At 45.8% G+C, this 12773-nt stretch overlaps 2 protein-coding genes across 3 annotated transcripts in view; one reads left to right on the top strand and one right to left on the bottom strand.

Moving 5' to 3' along the window:
- The window catches only part of LOC310682170 (mas-related G-protein coupled receptor member H-like), a 381144-nt gene that overhangs the window by 16217 nt on the left and 352154 nt on the right, over window positions 1-12773 (bottom strand). The window lies entirely within an intron of this gene.
- Window positions 11443-12773, top strand: part of KCNK9 (potassium two pore domain channel subfamily K member 9) — an 87294-nt gene continuing 85963 nt past the window's right edge. Inside the window, exon 1 of the mRNA XM_083450599.1 lies at window positions 11443-12334. The gene's annotated coding sequence lies outside the window, so the exon portion shown is untranslated. The remainder of the gene's footprint in view (window positions 12335-12773) is intronic.

Raw genomic sequence — 12773 nt, forward strand, 5'->3', positions numbered from 1 at the left:
TTTGTTGCTACTAAAGCAGCTTGGCTTCACCCCTGGAGGCACGTTCCATTAAGTATCCTTGGGCAATTGATACTGTTCCACCGACTTCACTTTTTCATGGAAAATCCTCCCTTTCTTCATCTGAGCAGCCAGCCGGCTACAAAGGAAAGTACTTAATGCTGCAACCTCCTACTTGTCCCTGAAAATATAACCTAGTTGTTTTTAAAGGCTTTCTTTTTGTATCCAACAATAGGAGACCATGCTCCTCAGATTCACTCAAGCACCTGTCCTTTTTATAACATCCTGTGTGTTTACAAGCTGTCTCCAGCATTAGAAAATTGACTGTTCTATGGCCAAGCTGTTCCTAGAATGGTGTGTTTATTAAATCATATTGAAGTCTGAGTCTCCTCCCCACCACATTGCAACGCCAATTGCGGAATCAGCTTTATAGACAGTGGAGCTGCAGCAGGCATAGGCAACCTCAGCCCTCCAGATGTTTTGGGGCTACAATTCCCTTCATCCCTGACCACAGGTCCTGTTAGCTAGTTAGATCATGGGAGTTGTAGTCCCAAAACATCTGGAGGGCTGAGGTTGCCTATGCCTGGTCTGCAGTTTAGCCAAGATAATAATTACACTCTTCAATTACTGCAGCAATATATTATTATTATTAATACAGTGGTGCCTCGCAAGATGAAATTAATTCATTCTGCGAGTTTTTTCGTCTTGTGAATTTTTTCGTCTTGCGAAGCACCACTGTGTATTGACGGTTTCCCATAGGAATGCATTGACGGCTTTAAAAAAAAGTCACAAGACGTTTTCGTCTTGCGAAGCAAGCCCATAGGGAAATTCGTCTTGCGAAGCAACTCAGAAAACGAAAAACTCTTTCGTTCTGCGAGTTTTTCGTCTTGCGAGGCATTCGTCTTGCGAGGTACCACTGTAATAATAATAATAATAATAATAATAATAATAATATCACCCTTCAACCATAGATCACAACATAAAATTGCAAAAGAAGAACACAAAATACATAACATAAAACCCCCAAACATCTTTTGCACCGTGATCCCAAATCAGGGGGGATGCTTAGTGGTGGAGCATCTGCCTGGCTTGCGGAGCATTTAATCCAAGGTTAAATCCCCAGCATTTTCAGATACGGCTTGGAGAGATCACCCTGCCTGAAACCCTGGAGAACCACAGTCAATCGGTGTAGTGAAAACTGAGCTAGGTGGACGAACGGCAGCTTCCACTGATTTCATGGGGACAGTTTCCAAGTTAGCAGAGAACTCTGGACTTATGAGAAAATTAAACACGCCTTGGACAGCAGTCACATACAATTAAAATTAAGTTATAATGCTAATGCTATAACACTGCTGCTGCTGCTGCTGCTATTAATAATAACAGAGATGACTAGGCCGTTGTAGTCCATGCTCTACTAACTTGCAGACTGGATTATTCCAATGCTCTCTACGTGGAGCTGCCCTTGAATACTACTCAGAAACTTCACTCTGTCCAAATTATGACAGGGGTTCTATTTACACATCATAAAGGTAAAGGTACCCCTGCCCGTACGGGCCAGTCTTGACAGACTCTAGGGTTGTGCGCCCATCTCACTCAAGAGGCCGGGGGCCAGCGCTGTCCGGAGACACTTCCGGGTCACGTGGCCAGCGTGACATCGCTGCTCTGGCGAGCCAGAGCCGCACACGGAAACGCCGTTTACCTCCCCGCTTGTAAGCGGTCCCTATTTATCTACTTGCACCCAGGAGTGCTTTCGAACTGCTAGGTTGGCAGGCGCTGGGACCGAACAACGGGAGAGCACCCCGCCGTGGGGATTCGAACCGCCGACCTTTCGATCGGCAAGCCCTAGGCGCTGAGGCTTTACCCACAGCGCCACCCGCGTCCCTTTTATTTACACATCATACAATCAGTTTTAAAAGAGTTGCACTCATTGCCAGTTTGTTACCAGGTCCAATTCAAAGTGCTCACAATTCCAGGCTCCAAATGACTCAGGGTCCAAATAGCTGAAAGACCACCACCTTCACTTCTGGGTGCTGAGATTGGCAGAGCCAACTACCCTTTGCCCCCAGAGGCTCGTGGTGTTGCAGGAAAACCAGCCGTATCACACGAGTGAACAAAGAAACACATGAGACAGAGGTGAAAAAGAAGTCCAAAGTTTATTTCTGCACAGAAGTTTGATCCCGTGGGATTGCTCCACAAAGACTGGACCCAGAACATTAGATCACACACGTTTTCATATAGATTGCATACGTTCCAATACATTTCAAATCCTTACATCCAATCAGAATGTTTAGTTCCCCTCTCCCCATTTCCTTATAAGGCACTTAAATGTAGGCAATGCTACCACCGTGTGATTGGTCTGATTTTACTGCAGTGCCGAGCATGCGTACTGCTTCCTTAGGTGTGTGCTTCCTTATGATTGGTTAGAGTTTGCTGTGATGCTTAGCATGCTCAGAATGCCCAAACCTTATTTGGTGTGATTCCCTGTGATTCATTTCATCAGTGGGTGGGTGGCCTGGGAGAGGGCCTTCTCTGTGGTGGCCCCTGAGCTGTTGGACTCTCTCCCCACAGAGATGCGTCCGGAACTTTCATTATTCCAAAGAATGCTGATGATGCCCCTCTTTACCCTGACTTTTGACACCTGAGGTGTATGTTTTTAGGACCCACCTTCCTTTTTATGATTGTAAGTTGTTTCAAACTGTTTTTATATTGTGCTGTAGCCTGCCCCAGGACCTTAGAGAGCCAGCGTGGTGTAGTGGTTAAGAGTGGGAGACTCGTAATCTGGTGAACAAGGTTCGCGTCTCCGCTCCTCCACATGCAGCTGCTGGGTGACCTTGGGCTAGTCACACTTCTGTGAAGTCTCTCAGCCCCACTCACCTCACAGAGTGTTTGTTGTGGGGGAGGAAGGGAAAGGAGAATGTTAGCCGCTTTGAGACTCCTGAAGGGGAGTGAAAGGCGGGATATCAAATCCAAACTCCTCCTACTCCTCCTCTTCTTCTTCTTCTTCTTCTTCTTCTTCTTCTTCTTCTTCTTGACAGGGTTATTGACAATCTTACCTTGTGTGTTTATATTTGTGTGTGTGGGTGTGTGGGTGGGTGGGTGGGTGGGTGCGTGGTTCTTTCACAAAACAAGTGCTGACACTTGCAGTTCCTTTCACAAGAGTGCAGTTCAGGGGAGCTGAGTGAGGACCTCTATGGCTCAAATCTTTTCCCTTTGGAAGATCTACTGGGTTTCCCAAGGAAGGCCTCTGTTTTCTCAGGCTAAATTCCACCTATCATTACAGTGATAGTAATACTGGGCTACTTTATAGGGCTGTGGCAAAATACAGCTTTCTAAGTTGCAAGGTCTACATTGCTTTACTACTCTTGCTTCATCATCCTCAGATATTCTATTATTGTTATTATTACAATGGTGCTTTATAAGGAATGAGAAGGCACAGGTCCCTGCCCCAATGGGCATACAATTGAGACACCAGAGAAATAACAGAGGAAGGGAAAGGAGAAGCAGCAGCAGTAAACAGGGGAAGAATATGGAATTATTTTTGTTACATGCAGTTAAACTTATTTAGAGAAAGGTATCAGGTCTATGGGTGGTGAAATCTGAACGGGGAGGAATAATTAACTACATGGTGTTCTTTAGCAACTGAATTTATTTCTCTCTCTCTTCCAAATGGGCTCAATGTACTGTGTCAAAGTGCCCGCCCAACAACAGAATGCACACATTTCCACTTCCCACCTTAACGCAGAAGTCTTAATTTTTATTTGGCCAATTGAATTTTCTGCTAAATGTGGAGAGAGCAGTCATGCAAAGTTTGCACATGATGTATTATCACACACACAGGATGTAGAACTGTGTGCCTTTGGAACAGCTCCCCGCCTCCTTACACACTTTTCAATTTCTCAGTCATGTCTTTCAACCTCTTACATGCTGCCTCTCATGGAGACCTTTGGCTCAAATGCGGAGGAGTGATGTCACCCTTGCCTGCCACAATCCGGTTCTGCAGCATTTTTTTTTTTTTTAATGAAGAAGGAATTTAAAAATAGAACAGGAGAGACAATTCAAGCTAGACCAGATGCTCAATTTGCTGCCACCTAGAGTGTTTTAACAGTAGCATGTTCCATCCAGAAAAAGCATGAGAAAGGGGCTTCAGAAGTGGGTTGGAGACCCTGCAGCTTCGATCAGGAAGAAACGGTTCTTCAGTTTTGGTCTTGTGTCTGTGTGCTTTTGCAAAACGCTTGGGGAATGTCAGCTGCTATCTCTTTATTTGAATCTCTGAGCTGATTAACGCTTGGTGACAGCAATGCCAAATTGTGCTTGTTGTGCATGTTTATTTATTTCATGAAATTTATATATCACTTGATTGTGTGTGTATATATATATATATATATATATATATATATATATATATAGGCCTTGAAGTGGTTTACAAATGAAAAAAAACCTCCCCAATACAATTATGAGTAAAGACAATCAAAGGATTCAGCAAACTGAAGCCACCAATAAACTAAAAACACATCAGCAGTCAACAGCAAATGCTTATTTTGATTTGAATCTATTGTAGACCAAACACAGGAATTTCTATTATTATACCCACCACATAAAAAATAGCATTACTTTTCCATGGACAGGTTCCTCTGGTCTTTATTTTGTGGGAATCAGAGCGGATTAAAGTGCTCTGTCACCCTAGCACTAAAAAAAATAAATCCATTTTTGAAAAAAAGCAGCAGAACTTTGTGGTTAGGAAATAGATGAGGAAATGCTCTGTAAAGTGTAGGTTGAACAAATTATTAATGGGGAGAGGTATAAGCACTCCACAAGCAAATCAGGATGAATAATAGAATCATAGAATTGTAGAGTTGAAAAGGACCCCAAGAGAAATCTATTCCAATACCCTGCAATACAGGAATGCAGGAATGTTCAATGTCATATCAATGCCCCACTAACAGATCAGATTTAATGCTCAAGACATCACCTTGCCAACAAAGGTCCGTATAGTTAAAGCTATGGTTTTCCCAGTAGTATGGAAGTGAGAGCTGGACCATAAAGAAGGCTGATCGCCGAAGAATTGATGCTTTTGAATTCTGGTGCTGGAGGAGACTCTTGAGAGTCCCATGGATGCAAGAAGATCAAATGTATCCATTCTTAAGGAAATCAGCCCTGAGTGCTCACTGGAAGGACAGATCGTGAAGCTGAGACTCCAATACTTTGGCCACCTCATGAGAAGAGAAGACTCCCTGGAAAAGACCCTGATGTTGGGAAAGATGGAGGGCACAAGGAGAAGGGGACGACAGAGGATGAGATGGTTGGACAGTGTTCTCGAAGCTACCAGCATGAGTTTGACCAAACTGCGGGAGGCAGTGGAAGACAAGAGTGCCTGGCATGCTCTGGTCCATGGGGTCACGAAGAGTCGGACACGACTAAACGACTAAACAGCAACAACAAAAAGACTGGGCATAGTTTAACTTCTGTTCTGATTTGTGCAAGCAGATCTGAATGAATGCTGAATAAACATGTCCTTTGGAGGCACTTGAATTTGGTTCACACACTCACGTCAAGTCATCAACTGTTGCATAAACTGAGTGATGCACAAGCATGTGTGAATTAGCCTGCAGAATGCAGGTATTCCTTCCCCACCCCTTTAACACAGATTTTTAAAAAAATATTTATTTGCCCGGTAGAATACAACTGTTGTGATTAATTTGTTGGTGAACATGGAGAGAGCAGTCATGCAAAATTTGCATGAAATGTATTACGCACACAAACCATTGCAGTGTAGTGGTTAGAGCGTTGGAGACTAGGGTTCAAATCTGCATACAACTCATGAAACTCTCTGGGTGACTGTGGACCAGCCACTACCTCTCAGCTTAACCAAGCTCACGGGATTTTTGTGGAGATCCAATTTGGGGGTGGGGTACCACGTCCACCATCTTGATCTCCATGGAGGAGAGGTAGGATATAGATGTAATGATGAAGATGGTGATGATGATGATGATAATCAGGCACCTATTAAGAAAGATCCCCTCCTAGTGGACTTTCCATACGCTTATAATTTAAGTTTCTGTGCCTGTTTCCTGCTTTATACATACGGAAATAATAGGAGCTTTTGTGAAGTTTGCAAGCAAGGCATGAGAGCAACAGCCCTTTCTGATTATTTTCCAACTGGCAATTGATGTTGCAAAAGATGCAGGAAGATCCTCAGCATTTTAAGACCCAAAGGTTGCCTGAAATCATTGTGCACGATGCTAGCTGCTGGTGCAATTAATATGCATTGCTGGGGCACAAATCCAGGTGGAGATGACTTATGGGGTCTTTATTATCTCCCCCTCCCCCAATGCAGTAATGAACAATAGCATTTTCTCCACTGGTTCACTGTTTGTTTGAACCAGCCCTTCCTCTTTCTCCAAGGAGCCAAAGGGCAATGCATCCTGTATTGGGTGGTTAGAAGAGCAGAGAAATGCGTTTGTCCCTGAACTTTGCATTGCCTTTGGAAAGGAGGAAAGTGGGTCTGGGAGGCTTCCAGAGAAGGTGCTGTTGCCCAATGGGTTCCTCCAAGCCTCTCTATCTGGTGCTTGTGACTCTTCTCAGGTCACACACCCTCCTCAGCCACATCCTTCTCCATCCCTGCTCTGCACCTTTGCTGTTTTTGTTTGCTGTTCGACGGTGGAACAGTCTCCCTTGGAAGGCTGTGGACTCTCCATCCTTGGAGGTTTTTAAGCAGAGGTTGGGTGGCCATCTGCCATGGATACTTTAGCTGAGATTCCTGCAGGGGGTTGGACTGGATGACCCTCAGGATCACTTCCAACTCTACAGATCTATGATTCTATATAGACTACCCATACGGATGTAACATTTGCATTTGTTGTTCCGCCCTCTTTTAACTCTGTCTCTGCCCACCTGTGGCCCCTGGAAGCTTGCAGAGGAGGGGATGTGGCCCTTGGCTTGACTTCTTAGGGCCTCTGGGGTGGACCTGTAATCCAAAATGACAGAGAACAGAGCAGATAGGAGGATTGCTACTGGTATACTGGCCTGCCCGTGCCAAGAACTCTAGAGGCTCATGCCATCAGTCTTAGGCTTCGCCAATTACACTGATCAATTGATCAATGCATTTTGCTCCAGAGAAAGCTGTGCGGAGAGCTTTGTAATCCGAAAGAGCAAAGAAAGGGGGAGAGATGTCAGATTTCTGTGTGTTTCTCCCTGCAAAGGAGGAGGCAATCTTTCCCCTTTTCCTTTTGGAAGTGAACACACTGTGCCGGTAACGTTTTAGTGCATGATGATGATCCTCCTTCCTCCTAGGGATGATTTTCAGGACGCGTCTCCTCCTGGCATTCAGCACCCACTCCCAGCAGAAAAGAAAAGGAAATCTGGTGTTGGGGGAAGGTAATATTTCAGGGGGACATTTTCATGAGAGGCTGCTGCCAGCAGGTTGAGTTCCTGGCCTGAGTTCTATTTTTAGCTCTGCTCCTTCGTTGCTATTGATCCCAGTCACCCTTTGTTAATTAGATACACACACAACACACGCAGCATTTGCAACTCATTTATCAATTCTCTTCAGCACCTCCATCCCTGGAGATGTAATTTGGAGCCCTCCTTAAGACAGGCTATTGATCTGCGCTGCAACTCTGCTCTGTGTTGCAATCTATTTATAGAAAGGCTCTTTGAACCCCCCTTGACTGCCCCCCCCTGCACTCTCTGCTTTTCTATGGGGGAATCAGAAGTGGCCGACATAAATCAGATTTTGATGGAAGGACAGAGATGCTTGAGGCATAGATGGGTGGAGCATGGAGCCTCATTCATAGGATAAGGCTAAATAAGATCTTGAAGGAAGCTGGGTGTGAGCAACAGTGGTCAGTTAGAGCAGAAGACTTACAGGAATGCAGGAATACCAAATCAGACCAATGGTCCTTGTAGCACAATATTGTCTGCACCAGCCTTTTCCAACCCATTACCCTTCAGATGTTCTGAACTATGACTCCGATAATGCCTGACCATCAGCAATGCTGGCTGGGGGTAATGGTAGTTGTATTCCAAAGCACAATGTGTAGGACCCCAGTTTCAATCTCTGCACCTCTTGTGCATACTAGGCTAGGTTGGACCAGTGGTCTGAGCTGATACAAGCCAGAAGTGGGGAAACTCTGGTTCTAAGATGCTGCTAGACTACAAATTCCACCAACCCTGACCATTGACCATATTGGCTGGAGCTGATGGGAAACCAGCTACACATGGAAGGCCACACGCCCTCCATTCCTGTTATAAAGCAACTTCACAGGTTCATGAGTTGCTCAGGAGGAGTGGGAAACCACTGAGGCCAGCTAGCTCCCAGCAACGCCTGCTCCACACCTTTGTATAGCTTGAAGCAGTGCAGTCTGGGAAAACCATCCAAGAGTCATGTGAAACCTTAGAAACAAGGGGAAGCTGCCTTATACCAAGTCAACCCATCGGTCTAGCTAGCTCACTATTCTCTACAATGGATATCAAGAGTTTCACAGTGACTTTTCGCAACTGTATCTGGAGATGCAACACATCTGGTCCACCAGAAGCTATTGTCCCACTCCCCAATAACTTAAAGACTGGTTCAATTATTGTGGTCTAAGCTTTCATAGGCTAGAGCCTACTTGTTCAGATGCATAAAAATCAGGAGGGGGAAAAAATAGAAAAGAAAAAAGAAAAGCAAAAAGCAAAGCAAAGCAAAGCAAAGCAAAGCAAAGCAAAGCAAAGCAAAGCAAAGCAAAGCAAAGCAAAGCAAAGCAAAGCAAAGCAAAGCAAAGCAAAGCAAAGCAAAGCAAAGCAAAGCAAAGCAAAGCAAAGCAAAGAAAAGAAAAGAAAAGAAAAGAAAAGAAAAGAAAAGAAAAGAAAACTGGTCCAGGAATGTCAACCAATTGTGCTGACTTTATAAACTGGCCCTTCCTGGCTGCAATTAAAAGGTTACTGTATAAATTATAAGCCTGGAAACAATAATGACCTCTGAGCTTCTAAAAATGCTCCTTAGCTGAGGACACGGCAGCTCTCTCCTGTGGGATTTGCCTCTCCAGCAGCTTGCTGCAGAAATCTGATGATGAATGGAGGCTCTGCGCTCAGCAAAGCAATCACCTGCTGAATACACCTGTAACTTCCCAATGGCTGTTGCTCCTCTCTCTAACTCTCCCTCAATGATGCCAGCCACACAAAGCTAGAGAAGTTCGCCCATGCACTATTGACCCTCTAGAAAGACCCCTCTCCTCTAAGGCCCTGAATGTGGTCTAGATCCCCCTTTCAGTAGCTCTCTGTGTGATTTACCTCTATTTCCCAGGGCAACGTGTCTGCCTTGTTTCCAAACTGCCTTTATTTCTCAAAGAGAGAAATTGCGTAGAGGTACCTCCTCTATTACCCCAGGAAAACGTCTCCTACAATTAAGCAGAAGGGCAGGGGGAAGAGCCCCCTCAGTAGCATTTCGCCTTTGTGCCATCCCACAGCTTCTCAGCAGTGGGGGTTACCAAACGCATCTATTAAGTGGTGCAATAATTGCACAGCCACCTTGAAATTTCAGGCTCCACATACATAAAAAGAGAAAATAGAGAGGCGGGAAACCTGCGCTCCATTATTTGCCAGGGAAAGCTAGGAAAGGAAAGCAAGATCACTGCCGAGCAGAGGAGGCTGGGGCAGGGGAGAGCTGCAAGTGGGAGGGTGCTCTCACCAAAGGGTCTTCCGCTGAGCCCCCTCCTATTGGCATACATAGATTGGCTTACATCACAGTGGCAAGTAATTGCCCTCTGATCAGCATCAAGTGTTCAGTTATCCTTTTAATTCCTTGCAATGCCCTAAGAGTGCTGCTTTGTGGAAAGCCACGAGTGCTGGTTTTGCTGCTGTTGGGCCCCCACCAGTTGCCAAAGGATTATTGCCTGCTGTTGACCCCAGCTCTGAAATGATCCAGGACTCTAAGACTGTGTTTGCCCAACCTCCTGAGACCGGTTTCACTTCTACAGCAACAAAGGGCTTGTTTTGGAAGTCCAGATGATTCGCCGTCCCTGCAGTCCTGCATGGGCCACTGATCTGAGCATGCTCCCTTGCAGACCTGGAGATAATGGGAACCGTAAACCAAAACGTCTGGGTGGCAGATGTGGCTATGCCTATTCAAAACCAAGAGCCAATGTGGTTCGAGTCTGCCTGGAGGTCATCTTTTGGACATGGGAGCCCAGCACACCAAAGCTCTCATCCATGAAGGTTGGTTGTATGACTCACTGTTAAGAGGAAATAATTCCACATATGTAGCAACTTTGGTTTATAATTTGTCCCAAGACTGAGACTTGCACTGATGTCAAGCAGTGAGCCTGTGTCCTTGTGTTCTTTGTTCATTTTGACCTCTGAGCTGGAAGTTGCATCATCTGTGATTCAAATGCACTGCAATCTCTGCATTAGCCTATGGTATATGGGCGTGTTATGTGGTTTATTATGTTTCTATGTGGTAAGCCGCTCTGCAGCCTTTTGACAAAGGGCAGTGATTTATTGAATAATAATTATAATAAAAATGTGAACTTTGATTGCAAAATGTGGCTCTCATCTGCTTTCTAGCTTGCATCATTTATACCCCACCCATTTCTCTGGGTTTCCCCAGCCACTCTAGGCGGCTCCCAGCAGAATAGTAAAAACACGATAAAACATCAAAAATTAAAAACTTCCCTAAGCAAGGCAGCTTTCAGATGTCTTCTAAAAGTCAGATAGGTGTTTATCTTCTTGACATGGGACGGTGTTCCACAGGGAGGGCGCCACTACTGAGAAGGCCCTCTGCCTGGTTCCCTGTAACTTCGCTTCTCGCAGTGAGGGAACCAGCAGAAAACCTTCGGAGGAGGACCTCAGTGTCCAGGCTGGACGATGGGGGCGGGGAAGATGCTTCTTCAGGTATACTGGGCCAAGGCTGTTTAGAGCTTTAAAGGTCAGCACCAACACTTTGAATTGTGCAGTATGGGATAGGCTCAGTGATGCTTTTAGCAATGTGTGAATTATCTTTTCCTGGGCCCTTGTTCTTTTTGCCTTTAACAACCTGGGGACTGTCTCACAGATGGCGTGACTGCAGAGTCCTTACTACGTATAGCCTTCACACCCTGCAGCTGCAGTCTATCTCCACTTCCCAATAAGTGCATTTGCACAAGACATGCACTTGCAGAAGGGTGTTGGCCACATTCAGAAGTTAAGGATTGCTCATTCACTTTATTAAGAGATGAATACTTTCACTTTTGCTGCATGCAGTGCTTTTTTTTGTTTGCTGCCTGCTTATTTTAAAGTATGACTTGCTTTATATTTTGATCACATCTTATTATTAGCACTGGGTTTAGAGAGAGGGAGGGAGAGATAGATAGATAGATGATGATAGATAGATATAGATAGATGATAGATGATAGATGATAGATGATAGATAGATAGATAGATAGATAGATAGATAGATAGATAGATGATAGAAAGATAGAGAGTGCTAAGAAGAAGGGATATGAAGCTTGTTAAGCAATCAATCAACCAACCAACCCACCCACATAGGGTTGGGTCCGGACAAAGTCAGTTATACCTAAGTAACTTTGAAAGAAGTGCCATGACTGACAAGTCCTGTTACTTTCAGTGAGGAATACAACACCCAATCCTATACACGTCTACTCAGACATACATCCCATGGGGCTGTATCCAATACTAGCCCCACTCAGAGGAGAGCTCTTGCAATTCATGAGCATGACTGTTTTCCGCCCATTTATTTCAGTGGGTCTGAGTGAAACGCCATTGGCTACAGCCCATTTTCAATGGGACTTAGTACCAGGAAAGTGGAACTAGGATCGCAGTCCCATTGAGCTAAAAGGGGCTTACTTCTGAGGAGGCATGGGTAGGTCTGCACAATCACAGTGCAACTGGCCAAGTCTGGATCCAAGCCCAGAATGTGTGAAGGTGGCTTTGAAAAGAAAGCAGGTGACATTCTCTCCAACCTGCCCCAATTACTTTGTTTGCAGGTCACGGAAAGTTTCCCTTGCTTAGTTTCTGTCTGCTAAGAGACACAGCAGCAATCCCAGAATTAAAGGGTGGCAACCTTAGCTACATCTTTGTCCAGTGGCTTCATTCCCAAAGACCAGAAGACTGCTACGCCTTGGCAAAGCGAGGGAGGGGAGTCCCCGGTGCCTGGATTTTTGCACATCATCTGTCTCCCCCTCCCTCCAAATCCCCTTCCTCCAGCTCGCAGCTTATTTAAAGAAGAGGAGCAGAATGGGCGGGGCCACATCTGGGGTGGGCGGGGCCAGAGGATGTAGAGAATGAGTGAGTGAGACCGCGGACACCAAGAGAGCAGGTCGGGAGACGGCAGCCGACGAGTTCCAGTTTTTTTCCAGACAAGGTGGGTGGATGAGAAGAGAGAGGGCGGGAGCGCGCTTCTCCGTCTGCGCTCAGAGGCAAGCGCTGGGAAGGGCGCTGAGCAATTGAAGGAGGTGGGAGACTTTCCGCCGGCGACGGCTGGCTCGCACAAACCCCACCGCCAACTCTTCTCTGGGGCTGGAAACATCCCAGGAGATGAAGCCCAGCCCAACCCGGCTTGGCTTTGCGTTGGGCGAGGAAGGAAGATGGTGATGGAGGAGGAAGGCGCGCACGCCACCCCTCCCACTCCCGGTGATGTCAAGCAGTTAGGACGCTGGGGGGCTGCTTTGTCGTGGGGGAGGCAGCCTTAAAGAGGATACGACCCAGAACCGAAGATATACACAAATACAAAGCCAGATCCCTCTCACCCCAGGCCACATAATTTCTCCAATACTTTGAGTCTCATTTTCTGGGGGTTGGGG

This window comes from Podarcis tiliguerta, assembly GCF_965153285.1.
Source record: "Podarcis tiliguerta genome assembly, chromosome: 7".
NCBI lineage: Eukaryota > Metazoa > Chordata > Lepidosauria > Squamata > Lacertidae > Podarcis > Podarcis tiliguerta.